We start from the raw sequence: 18,534 nt of genomic DNA, 5'->3' as shown, positions 1-18,534 counted from the left end.
TTTCTTCAACTACAAAATAGAATGAATTCATAGGGACATTGTGAAGGTTAAATAAGAATATATATATATATATATGAAGCACAGTTCCTGAAATATAGTACATACATGATAAATAGATTCTGTTATGATGAGTATTAACATAGATTATGCTGTAGGGTTTAAAAGTAGTCACATTATCTCTTCCAGAACTCAATATTCCCAGATATATAGATAAATAGATAGATAGATAGATAGATAGATAGATAGATAGATCTGTCAATGTCTGAAAAAATATACAATTTCATGATACTTTGGAGAACAATGTAGAGAATTATAATATCAATTGCTCTGTAGTTTATGTATATGACATAACATTGACATATATTACATTCACCTATCTTTTAGCTTTTCTGAGCTATAACTCATAAAATAAGAAAAAACATAATATTTAATGGTCATTTAATTAAAATAACAAGTCATAGTAGAAATAGTTTCTACAGCATCCCTGACCTACAAATTTCAAATTCCATTTTCATACTTCCATCTTCTTCATTATGTTACTCATCCCATTGTTACAGACTCTTAGATTTTTAGAAAGTAATACCCTTTGTTGAAATAAAATGAGCTTAGCCTCAACTAAAAACAGCAAAAATAAATAAATAAATAAATAAATAAATAAATAAATAAATAAAGTTGAATCAGCCCCTCCATACCATTGTTCTAGTTTGAAATGTAGATGTTAGGGGAGTTTTAGACTCAGTCCACACTTAAAACTCTCCCTGATGCTTTGGCCCCACTTTGTTCACTCCTCTGCATGATTTGTATACACATCTTTTTTTCTTCATTAAATTATTAGATCATTTGAAAGCATGGAGCATATCTTTTTATTTGGCCTTATAACTGTTACAGTGCCCAACATCATGCCGAGTACAAAGAAAATATTTACTAGATATCCATGCAAAAGAAGGAGGCAAGAAAGGGAGGAATGAGGACAGGAGGAAAGGAGAGAAGGAGACTGGGAAAGCAAGGAAGAAAATAGAAAGGCAACCAAAAACTAACCAAAAACCTAAAAGTCAGGATGAAGAGTATTCTGCCTTCATGAAATATATTTTATCTTTGTGGAAAGCATTCCAGTATACATTAACTTTGCAAAATTTACTTCAAAATCTCTCAACATTTTATTAACTGCCTTAGTTTCTAACAGTTGTTCTAGTAAAGAAAATATAAGATGGCATTTAGTCCATTTTCCTCAGAATTAACTAGCTTGAAAATTGGGTGATAGTTTGGATTAGGAGGAGTTGTCAATTTTTTCTGAAAAGTTAGAAAATATTGGGTTTAGTTTTTTCATTTAAATACAAGTGCTACTAGAGGTGCCTGGGTGGCTCAATCAGTCATGTGTCCGACTGTTGATTTCAGCTGAGGTCATGAACCCATGAGATTAAACCCCATGTTGGGGCTGCACTGACAGCACAGAGCCTGCTTGGATTCTCTCTCTCTCCCCCTCCTCCATCCATACCACTGATGCTCTCTCTCTCAAAATAAACAAATAAACACTTTTTTTTAAATAAAATAAATACAAGTACTACTTGTGAGCTCTCAATTTAATTGCACTCAATGTGTAACATTTTTAAAACTAAAGTTTAAGGAAGGGCCACTGTATGAATCCAAGCCTTGGCAGCTGCCAAGTAACCATTCTATGTCTGGCAGCTGTGGATGGTGAACAATGCGACTAATGTAGCTGTCAGAAAGCCAAGTACTTTGTTTATAACCTCAATAGTGAATCATGAATATTGGCTAATTTCTGACCACCATGTGCAAAAGGGCATCCTATTACTTTCTGTCAAGTCAGTAATGTTTAAAGGGGACCATATTACTCTGAGTGCAATAAATCTAGAATAATGCATATAAAATCTAATAATTTTAAAAATGGAAAGTCTAGAAAAAATTCAATATATCTATATAAGTTGTTTGCCTTGCCTTCTATTTCCTTTTATCTGCTGCTTAAAAGTTTAGAAAACTGTAGGATTTGTATACTTGAAAATAGTTTAAAAACAAATGAAAACAGTAGATTAAAAACATTAGTTCATCTGAAAATTTTTACAAACCAGTAAGTGCGGCAATAGCCAATTTCAGATGAAAAGAGGCAAGCTTTGGGACCTACAGCAATCCACAGCAGGTGAGTGACAGCAAAAGACAACACTGATGTCTGTGCCACCCACAGCAGATGTCAGGCCTTGACCCTGCCAAAACACACTGAAATACATGACCTTGTCTGGTTTAGCACTAAAGATGGTTAAACTAATTGTTAAATTCTCAAAAAGCTGAGAAAATATAACTGAGCATTCAGTCATTATTGTATTAATTGAATAGACATTTATTAAGCAGTGAATCACTTAATAAGGTCTGAGCATTCAAGACTAGAATAACACAACTTCCCTATTCTCACAATCTATTGTGAGACAGATACATAAACATACATGGAAAAAGTATTAATAAAGAACAAAGCACTAGGATATTTAGGAAAGCCTCCATAGAAGAGGTAACATTGAAGCTTTGTACATAAAGCTGAGAAGGGCATAACAGGCAAATGGGAGGGCATGGATAGAGGCACAGAACATAAAAGGACCTGGCTTTGGAGAAAAACTGAAGTTTGAGTATAATTAGAGTCTCGAGTTTGTGTTATTGGTATCTGGGAAACGCAACCAAAGAAGTAGGTTAGTATCAGATTGTGAAAGCAGAGAGTGAAAACTTACAGAGGAAAGCAAGATGATGGCATGCTCCTGTTTATTTGGAGGGAGAGATGCTCCTGGTAGACATGTGGAAGACAGACTAGAGGGAAGGAGCAGGTGGCAAAACACAAATGTGGTAAGCCATTGTAATATATTAAGTAAAAGAAGATAAAGGTCTGAAATAAGACACTGGCAGTGAAGATTGCCAGGGGTAAATGCAAGAGATGTTCCTAAGGAAGAAGTAACAGGATCTGGTGAGTTAAAGGATATGGAGGGGAGAAAAGAACCACATAAGGTTCCAAGCCTGTAACTGGCACACTGAGATACTAATGGATGCTAACATATTTATAGAAGAGAAAGAAACTGAAGTGGAGCTTGAATCATTTTATGAAAGGAGAAGCTCTGGAGACCATAACCTACTCTAGATTAAAGACAAAGGTAGGATCTAGGTGAACATACATAAAAGATAGAAATACAAGCTTGAGCTAGAAAGAAAGATCAGCATTAGAGATAAATACATGGGACTCATTGGCAAATATTCACTTAAAATAGGAAACAATAAGATGACTCAGGGAGAGGGCACAGAGGTGAATTCAGACAACCAGAGATATAGGACCTGGAAACACTACTACTGAATGGATTTTTAAAAGTGTAGCCATTGAAGGAGACCAAAAAGAAATAAGAATTTATTTATTCCAAACTGCCCACTATTCCAATTATTCTACTAGCATTCATCACCTACAATGGACCAGCCATTGTGCCAGGAAGTAGCAATATAAAAACGAATATGACAGTCTCTGCACAAGGACTGCTGTCTAGTGGGATTCATGAGCAAACAGATTCTTGCAAAACTGTTGTACAGGTACCATAATACAAAAATTCACAAGCTATGAGGACAGCACAAGATAGCACCTATTTAAAGAAAAACCAAGAAAAGTTCTAACAATGAAATGAAAAGGGATCTGCAAGAAATAGCATTAGTACTGGCAAATGCAATCTCATGTGGACATTACTAAAATTTGAATGTTGGGATTTACAGTCTGTATCAAGTTTCTCTTTCCAATAAAACATGTTAGCTCTTAACCCTCAAAATATTTTCAGTGATCACTTTATACATTCTAAGAGTATCATACAGCAATTGAGCCATGTCTAAGAGGCTGTGAAAAGAAAAACAATTGTCACTATATAGTTTCTACACCCAAATTAACCATATTGAGACTGTAAAGAAATCCTCCAACAGTCAGAGGATTCTAAAAAATCCTTTGAAATTCCATAGAAATTATGTATTCTCCCCTAGATGGAAAAGAGTGCTGGAAGAGGGAATAGAATAAATATAATGGGTTATTTTTTTTAATTGCTGAATAACATTTCATTTGATCAGACACTGAGAATTCTGCATACCAGCAAGTAGGGTAGCATGGTTTGACATCCCCAGGCATCATGCAACTTGTGTTCAGTCCCAGCTCTGCCACTTGGCATGCCCAATTTTAACTTTTCCCTTTGTAAGGTGAATGATTTGAATAGAATGCCCTAACATTCTGTGGCTTAATGAATCTAACTCATATAAGCAAGAGACACAGTCTGTAAGGAATAAGCCTAGACTAATACACAAAAATGTACAGCATGACCAAGAAGTCCCTATGCATAAGATTTTCTCCTCTGTGAATTATTTTTTTAATAACAATTATACCTAATAACAGTTAGAGACCTAAAAATGACTAAATAACATGCAGGAAATTAAAGTTTACATGGAGAATAGAAGAGAGCATACAGATTACTTCTAATCAGTGCACACATTATGTTATGTGTGTGTGTTTAAAAACAATATGCATTGAATTCTTACCATGCTAGACACTAAGTATTTCATACACATTATGTTACTAATCTCCATAACAACTCACTGAGGTAAAAAGTGTTATTCTTTTCATTTTACAGATAAGGAAACTGAGACAAAGAAGTTAAGAAGTTAAATATCTTATTCAAGGTTACATAGCTAATCACCGACAGCAGTGGATTCAAACACAGTTTATCTGAATCCACAACCTATGCCCTTCACCATCCCACAAAACTGAATCAGTAAATTAGAGTAACTACACGGAGGAGTTAAAAGACTGAGTTCAGAACTGTACCAAGGGATTGAAAATTAAGTGCAGTGAATCAGAAAAAGCCTCATGAAGGAGATAGATCTGAAGATGTGATTTAAAGTTAGATTATCAAGAGGTGCTACTACAGTATTGATCTAAATGATACAAATGTGTTTCATTTTCATGAAAAAAACCTAAATTGAATATATTCATTTAAAATCAACAGTTATCATCTAATCATCACAGTAAATTGTACTTCATGGGTCATGGGCAGTACTAAGCTTCCACACAATTTATTCTTCAATCATAGAGTTGCACAATGCATATAAATAGGGTAGACTGATGAGTGTCAAACCTCAGGTTCTAAATGGAACTTATTCATGAGACCATTAGACAATTATATCCAAATATCTGTGACAGGATATAAAAACCAGACTGAAGGGTAATAAATCCTCTCTGATGGAGACAGCAGGAGAAAAAAAAGAAGGGAAAAAATGAAGGTGTCTGTATAAGTTGAGATAAACACCACTGAGAAAAGAGTCAAGCTGCATGAGAGAATCTAAGAGTCAGCATTCTAGGGAAGTGTAATAAATTCTCAAAGGAATTCTTAAAACCCAAAACAAATTAGAATACTGAAAGCACGCTCAACAACATTAGACAACCTATCAAAACTGAATTCTCTTAAGTCCAAGCAGCTGCTGTGATGTGTCATCATGTCGCTGAGACAGAAAACCCAATTACAACTTTAATGGCTACACCATAAAGACACTATGACTAGTGAGGGCCAGAAAAAAAAAAATGCTGAGATTCAGAAAAACTATGGTATGGAGTTTACTCCTCTGGCATTCAATAATAATCGGCATGAATTCTATTCATTCATTATTCAACAAATATTTATTGAAGCCCTGTTCTAGGCACTAGAAACACATTAAGATGAATAATAATGTTCTTGTAGAGCTTTATATTCTGGTCCAATAAGAATTTTTTAATGAAATATACAGTACATCAGATGATGTTAAGTGCTATGAAGAAAAATAAAGCAAGGAAGGGAAAATGAGAGCCATAGGACACTAGCATAGGGACAATAGTTTTAAATAGAATTGAGAGGGAAGGTCTTACTGGACAGTTGACAATCAAGCAGAAACCTAAAGAAGATACGGGGTCAACCCACATAGATACCAGGATGAGAACATAGAAAAGCCAAAGCAAAGGCTCTGAGGCAAGGGGGATCTAGCATCCTATAGGAAAAGCCAAGAGACTAGTATGCTTGGAGCAAAGTGAGAGGGGAAAATCATAGGAAATAAGGCCAAGAGGTAGTGGAGGTAGAGTGGCTAAATCATGTATGATCTTGTAAGGACATTATATGAATTCTGGCTTTTACTATAACTAAAATGGAAAACTTTTATAAAAACTTTAGCAGAGAAGTAATATAACCTTATCTACATGTTCAAAGGTGGTAGAAGCAAGAGCAGAAGAGGACCGGTTAGGAGGCTGTTCTGTATGAGTATATCCCTGGACACAAGGAATTGCTGTCTATTCTTTTTTTTTTTTTTTATGAAGTTTATTGACAAATTGGTTTCCATACAACACCCAGTGCTCATCCCAAAAGGTGCCCTCCTCAATACCCATCACCCACCCGCCCCTCCCTCCCACCCCCCATCAACCCTCAGTTTGTTCTCAGTTTTTAACAGTCTCTTATGCTTTGGCTCTCTCCCACTCTAACGTCCTTTTTTTTTTTTTTTTTTTTTTTTCCTTCCCCTCCCCCATGGGTTCCTGTTAAGTTTCTCAGGATCCACATAAGAGTGAAACCATATGGTATCTGTCTTTCTCTGTATGGCTTATTTCACTTAGCATCACACTCTCCAGTTCCATCCACGTTGCTACAAAAGGCCATATTTCATTTTTTCTCATTGCCACGTAGTATTCCATTGTGTATATAAACCACAATTTCTTTATCCATTCATCAGTTGATGGACATTTAGGCTCTTTCCATAATTTGGCTATTGTTGAGAGTGCTGCTATGAACATTGGGGTACAAGTGCCCCTATGCATCAGTACTCCTGTATCCCTTGGGTAGATTCCTAGCAGTGCTATTGCTGGGTCATAGGGTAGGTCTATTTTTAATTTTCTGAGGAACCTCCACACTGCTTTCCAGAGCGGCTGCACCAATTTGCATTCCCACCAACAGTGCAAGAGGGTTCCCGTTTCTCCACATCCTCTCCAGCATCTATAGTCTCCTGAACAAATTGCTGTCTATTCTTAATGAATAATGGTTAAAGCTCAGTCTCTGAAGTCAAACCCAGGAATTCAAATCCTGGCTCAAACATTCCCAAGGCTAGATATCTTCCTATATAAAATAAGAATCCTAAAACTGTACTGAACATCTACTATACATCAGACTCTATTCTATCATGTCTAATTTTGGGTTTCCCTCACAAGCAGACCCAGAGACAAGAATTAGAGTGTGATTTACTTATTAGGGGAGTACATAAACAACATCAGGAGAGCGGGGAAGTGACACAGTCCAGGAAAAAAAAGCCTATAAAATGTTTGTTACCAAACCCACAACTGCAGTGTACAACTGAAACTTAATCATATAGGGAAACACTGGGAAATAGACTAGAACACAAAATTGTCCACCCAAGGAGCAAGGGGGATGGAATCATATTTATACTCCAAGTCAGCTCAGTCATGGTTTAAAGTCTGCTCCTAGGAATTGTTCATTTCCAGGTACTTCCAGCTTGCCCTTGTCTGTATTTCATGAGTAGAATGGCCTTCTCTGGTTCTTGAAAGAGCCCTCAAGCACAGAGAGGCACACACTGGCAGTTAGAAATCTTCTGGAGCTCAGTAAAATAGTCTTATCTGAGGGATATGGGTGGGGCACTGGTAACATTGCTACACATCCATAAGAGGAAAAAAGATTGACAGAATATACCACAAAATGTTAATAGTGATTATTTCTTTTTTTCAATGTTTATTCATTTGGGGGGGGGGGTGCTAAGAGCAGAGAGAGAGAGAGTTCCAAGCAGTCTCTGCACTGAAAGTGCAATGCAGGGCGTGAACTCACGAACCGCAAGACCATGACCTGAGCTGAAGCCACACGCTCAACCAACTGAGCCATCCATGTGCCCCAGTGGTTATTTCTTACTAGTAAAATTATCTATGCTTGTTATATTCTTTTTTTGTGAACTGCTCATCTTTAAGCTTCTGCAACAAATATGTTAACACTTATATAATAAGATACATGATATACAATATAATGTCTAATATAGAAATCTTTAACAGCCCATTACCTGTTTTCTTACAGTTCTTATAACAACTCTGTGAAGAGAAGAGTAGGGATTGTTTCCTTTCTTTTTAAGTTTATTTATTTATTTTTGAGAGAGAGAGAAAAAGCATGGGTGGGGGGGCAGAAAGAGAAGGAGAGAGAGAGAGAATCCCAAGCAGGCTCCACACTGTCAGCACAGAGCCCAATGTGGAGCTCGAACCCACCAACTATGAGACCATGACCTGAGTCACAGTTGGAAGCTTAACTGATTGAGCCACCCAGGTGCCTCAGGATTATTTCCATTTTATAAAGAAAACTGAGTCTCTGAGAAATTGAATGCATTGCTCAAGGTTGTATCACTAGTTATTGATCAAGAAGCCTTGAACTGTAGATGTCCCGTTTCCAGCACTGTTTCCCATATATAGACTTACCATCTTGGACTATAGATATTACCTAAGGTAAACTCTTCATCTCACAAATGAGAAAACTAGGATATAAAGCAATTAGCCTAAGATCACACAGCCTGTAAAAGAGAAGATTCCATGTAAGCCAGGACTCTGATTCATACATAACACAAAGTTTAAGCACATGTAATCTGCACCTACACTATTTGGCCACACTACACAACCAGTTTAGTGTCTGTGACCTTCCCCTAAAACGGGGAATATGAAAACATCTAAATCAAGGTAGTTGTGAGTACTAAATAATTAAAATCTGAAAAGTATGATAAGAAGGAAGTATCATATAAATGTTTGTTATTATCAGTCTAATGTTGCATTGAAGAAAGAGAAAATAAATGGATAGAAAAAATAAACTGCATAGAAATAAGGAATTAGAGGCATCTTGGAAGGAAAGGGTTTTAACAATTTTAGTGTAGTTTTGTTTATACGCTAAAGAATCCTGAAAGGGCTTTCTACAATTCTGATTAAGGTTATCAAGAATAATGCCAGGGGACGCAGTATGTATTTTTGAAGAAAAGAACAGGTTGCTGGGTTTAAACTCTGGTTCTACCACAGTTATCTGAACTTTAGCAAATTCTTAATTTCTGTGTGCCAAGGTTTTCTCATTTATAAAACAGGAACAACAAAAGTACCTAAAAATTTTTAGAACAGTGTCTACTACATAGGAAGTAATCGGTAGATGTTGTTCATGGTTATTACCGGTCATATAGAGCTGCTTAATTAAATGCATTTAAATTGGAAAAAGAGGACTGTGATGGAACATCGCCTTGGAACCAAAAGGTACAATTTGAAGGGATTTATTGGTAGGGATATTTATGTGGATTGATGTGTGTCGGGGTATGGTATGGTGTTAGCACTTATTATTCTCAGCAACATTGATATGTACATGTTGAAACAATGATTACTACGATATTATTTGACACATTCAAAAGGAATAAGAAATTGACAAGTCAGTGAAAATGAAGAAGAGGAAGCCATATATGAAAAGGAATGAGGTAGAAAAGGCATTTTTCTCCCATTAGGAGAATCAGCACCTCATTCTTTATATTAAAGATACACTGCATTTCACCTTCTTTAAAATGAAAGACCTGGGGCGCCTGGGTGGCGCAGTCGGTTAAGCGTCCGACTTCAACCAGGTCACGATCTCGCGGTCCGTGAGTTCAAGCCCCGCGTCAGGCCCTGGGCTGATGGCTCAGAGCCTGGAGCCTGTTTCCGATTCTGTGTCTCCCTCTCTCTCTGCCCCTCCCCCGTTCATGCTCTGTCTCTCTCTGTCCCAAAAATAAATAAACGTTGAAAAAAAAATAAATAAATAAAAAATAAAATAAAATGAAAGACCTGCCTTCAGCAAAATAAGCCAGATGGAATCTTCAGGAAATGGAGTGTTAATAAATATAAATCAAATACAAATCAGGGCCACCAGCAGCCCATAAGGCACTTCTGAATAAACTGGAAAAAGGTGCCCCTTCCTCAAAAAAAATTACTTTCATCTGTTGAGAAACTGTCATAATATAATGATTTCCTATAACTAGACACTTTACTGCCATCTGCCAGAAAATTGGAATGAATATACAAACTTTAAATTGTGTGATGTGAATAGTGTCCCCTAGGATTGTATAGTGCAAACATGTACAACTGTACTTCGATGGCTTTGTTTAAAGAATGAAATATTTGTCATAAAAATGCACTTATTAAATGTTGAAAATGTAGATTGTTAAGAAAATATAGTCTCGGGCTTCACAGAAGCTCACAATTAAATAATCTATGTTTATTTGAGTTACACTATGGTGTAGTAAGTGCTGTGTTAGAAAGCAATGCAGGGTATTAATGAAAACACAGGGGAGGGATTCCTTACCCTGCCTAACAGATTTGCTCATACTTTAATGGAAGTGATTATAAAAGCTAAAACAGCAAGCCCCAATTATTTGGAGCAAGTTGATGTTCATCACTGTCACTGTTTGCTTCAGCTGAGAGATGCTTTAAACTGAGAAAACAAACCAGGTTTGCTTGCAGATACAAACTCTCCTTACAGTTAGTGGAACTGCTGGACAGGCAGAGATAATTCATCCCAGTGGAAAGAGAATGGAAGGAAGGAAAATGAATGAGAAGTAAAAGAAAGAAATTTGATAAAATACTCTTCAAAGCAGAAAACAAAATAGTAGAAGTCAAAAAGAATTAGTAAACAGAGAATGAACAATGGAAAAGAAGAAAAAGAAGTGACATGAGCAGTATGATGTAGGGTATGGAGTGTGATTCTGCAGAAAATTAAATGTAAAGAAAAAAAGAGAGAGAAATAAAAACAGAAAGCAAAAATGAGAAAGGAAAGAAAAAGCCAGGAAATGAAGAGAGGAAAAGTGGCATTTAGATAGACTCCAAGACACTTTCAGGAGTAGTCAAGAGGCTCTTGTAACAAAGAACAGAGACACTGTAAAACACAGTATAAGTGGGAACATTGCTGGCAAGATGAGGAATGGAAGAAAAATAATCCTGGATCAACTTTAGATGAATAGAAGATATGATTAACTTATAGAAGTACAGTGTTATATGCCCTATAATTAATTATACATTGTAATTTAATTTAGTAAGTCTGGAATTACATTTATATTGTATATACTGAATTATTTTGAAGAAATGTTCTGTTTTTCAAATCAGAATTCAAGAATCCAGATAAAATATTCAATAAAGAAACCCCATCACCCATCTCTTCCCTGAGTTGATTCAAGACAGGACAGAAACTCCCCCTGTTTGAGACTTCTGTACTTCCTTTTCCCCTAGAAGTAAAACATAGATGAAGATAATAAATGACATAAATTGCAGTAATTTTCAAAAAAGAATTGCTTATCTCTTAGAAAATTTGAGAAATGTCACAAAACCTACTTTTTACTTCCAGTCAGGCTGCAATTATAAAACTATGGCGTGATAATTTCACAATTACTTCTCATGTTACATAAAGAAAACACCTAAAATAGTAATTCTAAATTCTCAAATTGCATTTGACTTCAAATTTATCATGTTAAATTTGCGAATGACAAATTTGTTGAAATATTTTGTTTGCAGGACTTTTTTTAAGGTACAACAGTATACCACTTTACTACCACTAATTTCTATCGTTTCACAATCTGTATCATACAGGTGTAGCAAATCGTACCTAGCTGTAGTGGTCAGTATCATTAGTCATGTGCACACATACAAATTTTGAGCATGGGAAACTGATAATTATCCTGTCCTTAGAAAGATCTATATAAGGATAGAAGATAAATTTGCTTTTTGATTGGTGGAAGTGAGAAGTGTTGAGGAAAAGTGATTTCAGTCTCATGGAAGGAGTTTCTAGGTAGGAATATGAGAATTCCAATACAAAAGACAGCTCTGATTCTAGCCTAAAATAAGGAGAATAAGCAATAACAGCTAGTTTCCTTATTCATACTACACATAAGAAAAATCCCTCCACTTCTACACTGCTGCCTGCAATGCCCTTTCCAATTCTCCAAACTCTTTTAAATGTGAATATTTAAGATTTACATAAAAAGCTCCTTCCCAAATCCATTTCATCTTCAGCCATAGTATGACACCAATGGGCTTTAGGTAACTGAACTCAGGTCCAATTTGAGCTCTGATTAGTCTAAACCAGTTATGGTAATCCTATCCCCTTTCTCAGGACTGAGCAAATCAATATATTTCATTCCCCTGGTGGTATTTTGGAGGTAAGTGTATAACCTAAGTTGGCCCAATGAGACTCAGAAATTTTTATCTGTCCAATAGCAGGCAGGATGTATCCATTCTCTCCTACTGGATAGAACAAGGAAGCATGTAACACACACTGTGGTAGGCAGGTAGCCCATCAGCCTATGAGAAGGAACAGCCAACGATAATACAACACTGTGGATGACAAAGAGGTAAGATAGGAGGAGCCTCAATTCCTGATGATATCCTTGATTCACTGAATAAAACAACTCTGAAACCTGCCCTACCAGATGTCCAGGTAGGTAAGTCTGTACATTTTCTGTTATTTAAACTAGGGATTTACATCGGGATTTCTGTCACATAAGGATGAAGTATTTAACTGAAATAAACACTACAAGTTAGGCATCATCTTCCTGTACGTTACAGAGAGTGAAGCACTAAGTATTATTAACTTAAAGACGTTGAATAATTTGATGAAGGGTGATGAGGTAAGAAAGAACAGACCTGAGATTCAAACCCTACTTTTTTAACTCTAAGGCCTATATTCTTTCTACTGTGCTATACTACCAGATTTCTCTTTTCCTACTAACCGTAAATTGTATGACAATGAGAGGCATTTCTTATACATTTTTAGAATTCTATTCAAAATGAGGCCTAGCATGATTTAGAGTGTAAGCTTTCAAAATATATTTTGTTATTTTTCGTTTGATATCCCATGCCTTTTTTGACAGAATATCAACAAAGTAAAAGAGAAGAAACTAAAGATTGAAACTGTTTATAAGTATCTTGCAGCAATTCATTTATTCATCAGTAGACAAGCTCTATAAGGCCCGAGGCCATATCTATCTTATTTTGTTCACTGTTGTATCTCCAATGCCAAAAATAATTGGGATACAGTAGGTACCAATATTTACTTTAAATTCAATAATAAATGAATGAAGTAATTTTTTAATTTTATACTTCTTCATAAAAATTACTTTCTTCTCCTGAAAAAGTCTATAAGAGACTTTCTTTTGGCCCAGTCTTTATGAAAATAATAATTAGATTTATGTTTAAAAACACAAAGAAAGAAAACCAGTAAGTCCTTATGTATACCTATAGTTCACGTCAATCATATATTCATTCATTCACTTATAAAGTATTTATTCATCATCTATTAGGTGCAAAACCCTGAAGAACACAAAAATATTTAAAACAGTCTTGCCTACAACTGAAACATCTTGCTATTATAGCAGAAAGTAAGGAGTTCTCAAATAAGAAGGATTTGTCTAAGGACATAATAGGCCATTTAAAGGGACTCAAAGTAGCAAATCTAGGATAAACTGAACATGAAAATAAAGAATGTCAGTAACTGATTACATACCACAGAATGAAAAAAGAATCCATAAATAATAGCATAAGTAACTGGAAGGAAAGTTAAAGTTTTTTCATACAGGAGAAAGCCAACTAACAAATTATGGAATGAGAAAATCACCATTTCGATCACTGTAGTAATAACTGTTTCAGGCAAGAATTACTAATGGATACTAAACTGGTAGGTGAAAGTTGATCAGAAATGGGATACTTATATATTGTCCTCACAAAATACTGCCTACTAACAAAGGGAAAAATAGTAACTCTGCAAAACCTGACACCATTTTAACCAAGTGATCAATGTTAACATCATCAATAATGGCACAAATAGATATCATGTGCTTCCTGATATGATGCACTGCGAAGGATACATCATTTTTGTTGCATTTCTGCCCAAAATGCGTAACCTAAATTTAATCATGAGGAAAGATCAGCTAAATCATAATTGAAACAATGCTACAAAATAAATGGCCTGTACTCTTCAAAAAAATGTCAAGGTCATGAAAAACAAAGAACCATTATACGTTAAAGAAGAATAGAAAGATTTGACAACTAAATGCAATATGTGATCCTGGGTTACGTTCTATTCAAGATTTTCTTTTCTCTTGATATTAAGACATTAGTGGGATGATTGGCAAATTTTGAATAAAACCTGTGAGTTAGATATTAGTGTTAATTTCCTAATCTTATTACTTATTATGCAAACATATTTTTAAATGCCCTTGATTTTAGGAAATACACATTTAAGAATTTAGGAGTAAAGAAGCATTGTTGTCTGCAACTGTAACCAGAAAAAATAATACGTATATATAGCGTGATAACGTAAACATGATAAAATGTTAAGATCTGGAGAATATGGGTAAAGATACACAAGGAGCCCATATACTATTTTTGCAAATTTTCTGTAGGTTTTAAATTATTTTAAAATTAAAAAAAGTTTAAAATAATTATTAAAAATAAAATATAATACAGTGTCTTCCCTGAAACAGTTCTTTATTAACTAGATAAAAACATATGCTGCATGTGATACTCCAGTCCAAAACTGTCACTGTTACCACCCTTCGACAGAATAGTCTTGCCACCTTAATCTGCCATTCAAGTCCTCACACATTCTGATCCCAATCTAGGCTTCTAAGCATATTTTCCTAATTCCTCTTTCTTTCTCACTATATTCCAAACTGAGTATTATACCTATTTTTTTTCCTCTCTTTACTTTTGTTCGTGCTAACTCTGCTTAGTATTCCCTTAGTTCCATTACCTTAATTCTAAATTACACTCATAAGAAGCCCTGCTTCACCAACTGAATACAATCCTTCCTTCTTTTAATTTCCTATAAAATTTTATATTGCTCCTATGATACTGATCACTAACTTCCATTATAAACATGTGTTCACATTGGGGCACCTAGGTGGCTCAGTCAGTTAAAAGCGTCTGACTTCAGCTTAGGTCATGATCTCACAGTTGGTGGGTTCGAGCCCTGCGTTGAGCTCTGTGCTGACAGCTGAGCCTGGAGCCTTCTTTGGATTCTGTGTCTCCCTCCCTCTCTCTGCCCCTCCCCCATTCATATTCTGCCTCTCTCTCTCTCTCTCAAAAATAAATAAAACATTTAAAAAAATTTTTAATAGAGTGGGAGAGAGCCAAAGCATAAGAGACTCTTAAAAACTGAGAACAAACTGAGGGCTGATGGGGGGTGGGAGGGAGGGGAGGGTGGGTGATGGGCATTTAGGAGGGCACCTGTTGGGATGAGCACTGGGTATTGTATGGAAACCAATCTGACAATAAATTTCATATATTTAAAAAATACTAATAATAAAAATACAAATAAATAAAAAATAATGAAAATTTTTTCTAAATAAAAAAATAAAAAATAAAATAAACATGTGTTCACATTTATTTATCTCTTCGAGTAACCTAGAAGATTTGAAAGTACAGGATCTAAGTTTTACTTATGGAACTAGTATAGTGACTTAAGACAATAATAGAGATTCTATATTATTGATAACAGTGATAATAAGAGTAGTAATGAAAGCAATAATAAAAGCAGTAGGCATTTGCTGAATGCTTACCACATACCAGGCACTGCATTAAGTGTTTTACAAGCTCACAACAATCCTTAGGTAAGTACTATTATTATTATTCCCATTTTGCAAATGAGGAAATAGAGGATAGAGGATAAGAAACTTATCCAAGATCACGTAGTAAGGGTTAAACATGCAAATAAAACCAACTAAAGCCAAGCAAACTAATTCCACTATATCATGCTGCTATTTTTGTCCTAATTTTCTCTAGTTTCTTCCTGTGGATTCTTTTATCCACTGGCCTTAATTCTTTTGGAGAATGAAAAAACATAAACCCATGCCTTACCCCATAAACTAGAAAAAAAAAACTGTAAGTGAATAACAAATTATAAATTACAGAAAACAGCATAGACTACTTCCAGATTTTTTTTTAATGTTTATTTATTTTGAGAGAGAGCGAGCTGTCAGTGTGGAGACTGATGCAGGGCTTGATCTCATGAACTATGAGATCATGGCCTGAGCCAAAATCAAGAGTCGGATGCTTCACCAACTAAGACCCCCCAGATCCTTTGATAGATGTTGATTTTCTAAGGTTTGAAGCAGAGGATCTAATGAGGAAAACACTTAAATACATAAAATATGAAACTTCAGTATTTAAAAAATACTAAAATAAAAAGGAAAGCCACAGAACTGGAAAATATTTACTCTATAAACTACAAAAGATTAACATCTACAATTTCAAAAGGATTTATTTAAATACTGCTGCCTTAGTCTGCTACTATAACAAAATACCATAGTCTGGATGGCTTACAAACTGCAGAAATTTATTTCTTACAGTTCTGGAGGCTAGAAGTCCAAGATTAGATTGCCAGCATGGCCAGGTTCTGGTGAGAACAGACTTCCAGGTTGCAGACTGCCAACTTCTCACTGTATCTTCACATGGCAGAAGGGGCAAGGGAGCTTTCTCAAACCTTTTTAATAACAGCACTAATTTCATTAATAAAGGCTCTGTCCTCATGACCTAATCTCTTCTCAAGGGCCTCACCTCCTAATACCATCTCATTGGCATGAGGATTTCAACATATGCAGTTGGGTGGGACACAAACATCCAGTCTACAACCAACTGCATATTAAAACAATGTAGAGGGGCTAGCAGTTAAATGAACAGGACATAAATAGAAAATTTATCACAATGGGAAATATACATAGTAAATAGTCAATCTTTAATCATGAATACCTGATTTTAGTGAGGTTATGGTAAAGTTAGTACACTCATATATTACTGGTAATACTTTAAAGTGGAAAAAACATTTTAGAATAAAATTTAGCAATACATTACAAGAACTATGAAAATACCTATACCCTTTGACCTACTAATCCTTTCTGAATTTATAACAAAGAAATAATTCAAAAGAGAGGGAAGAAATGTGTATTATTGAGAGTATTGATTACAGTGTAATTTTTAATATGATGAAATTAGAAAAAATCTAATTATTCTATAGTAGCAGTCTAGTTATGAAAATCATTATATATCTATTAAACATAATATTCTTAATCTATTAAAAAATACAATTTAAAAATTTTTAACAGCATGAAGAGATGTTCATGAGGCAATATGACCTAAATTTTAAAAAGCAAATTTTGACAATTCTGTATATATATTCTTGGTAGCTCTGATTTAACCTCATGTCACTAGGTTTGGTTGAAAATAGAAGAAAATTGTTAAAGTACAATATTTGTTTTATTATATGCTGTTTTCTGGGAAATTTTCACAAATGTAACTGCAGCCAGCTTTTAAGCGGACTGAACTGAAAAGTACAACACTCAAGCAGAAAAACATTCTGTATCTTTATAATAGGAAAGCTATTCAGTTAGTAAAGAAAAACGGTGTAAAAAAATTGTTGTTTAAAATAATCAGCTTTAGTGACTTTTTTTTTTTAATTTCTCATTGTCAAACATATAGAATGACCCATCTCTATTGGTTTAAGTATTCAAAACACATTAACTACATGATTGCTTCTCTTACCTTGTTATCTTACAGGGTTTTTTCCCCCTTATTGAATATTTCTTTCTTTATTGATTTTTCTCCTTATTACTTTGAGTCTGCACAAAATTAATAAGGGTTATCTTGCTCAGAAAGTGGCACACTTTGATCTACATAATATATGTATATATAATCATTCACTCATTCATTGATAAATATTTTTGAGCATTACTCTAAGGTACTGTGATAAGTACTAGAAGTACAAAGAACAAAAAATCATTCATGCCGTCTTAAGTATTCATATTCTAATAAGGGTAAAAATTTTATAAACAGTATTATGCATTGGGATAAATACTACACTAGAAGTTATATGTGATGTGCTATGAGATTATAATTAGAAGAAGGTTTAATTCTACCCAGGATAATCAAGAAAGTTTCACTTGGTAAGTGAGGAAGGTAACATTTGAACTGGATCCTGAAGTATAGATGTTTTTTTATTATATGGAGAACTTCTGCTCATTTCCTTCTCTTCTTAAAAAAAAACTGTTTGGGGGCACCTGGGTGGCTCAGTCGGTTAATCATCCGACTTAGCCTCAGGTCATAATCTCAAGCCTTGTGAGTTTGAGCCCTACATCTGGCCCTGTGCTGACAGCTCAGAGCCTGGAGCCTTGCTTCCATTCTGTGTCTCCCCCTCTCTCTGTCCCTCCCCTGCTCATGCTCTGTCTCTCTCTGTCTCAAAAATAAATAAAAACATTAAAAAAAAACTGTTTACATTAAGTGCCAACATTTTCAGAATTGGTCCCAAGTTCAGGGCTAGTAATTGTGTATTACTGCTTTTTGTACTTGTTACAAAGACAAGGTAATGATATTCTTTATACTTTCTAAGAAGGATTACATAAGATGTTTTGTGCATTGGTTGCCAAGAAGGTCATGAAATGGAAGCATTAATTTATTTGAGCTAATGTGGCAACATCATTCTG

This window comes from Lynx rufus, unplaced genomic scaffold (assembly GCF_022079265.1).
Source record: "Lynx rufus isolate CCGP_SWC_20201006 ecotype Redwood Valley unplaced genomic scaffold, mLynRuf1.p SCAF_9, whole genome shotgun sequence".
In the NCBI taxonomy this organism is placed as follows: Eukaryota; Metazoa; Chordata; class Mammalia; order Carnivora; family Felidae; genus Lynx; species Lynx rufus.
Note: the sequence above shows the minus strand (reverse complement) of the source record.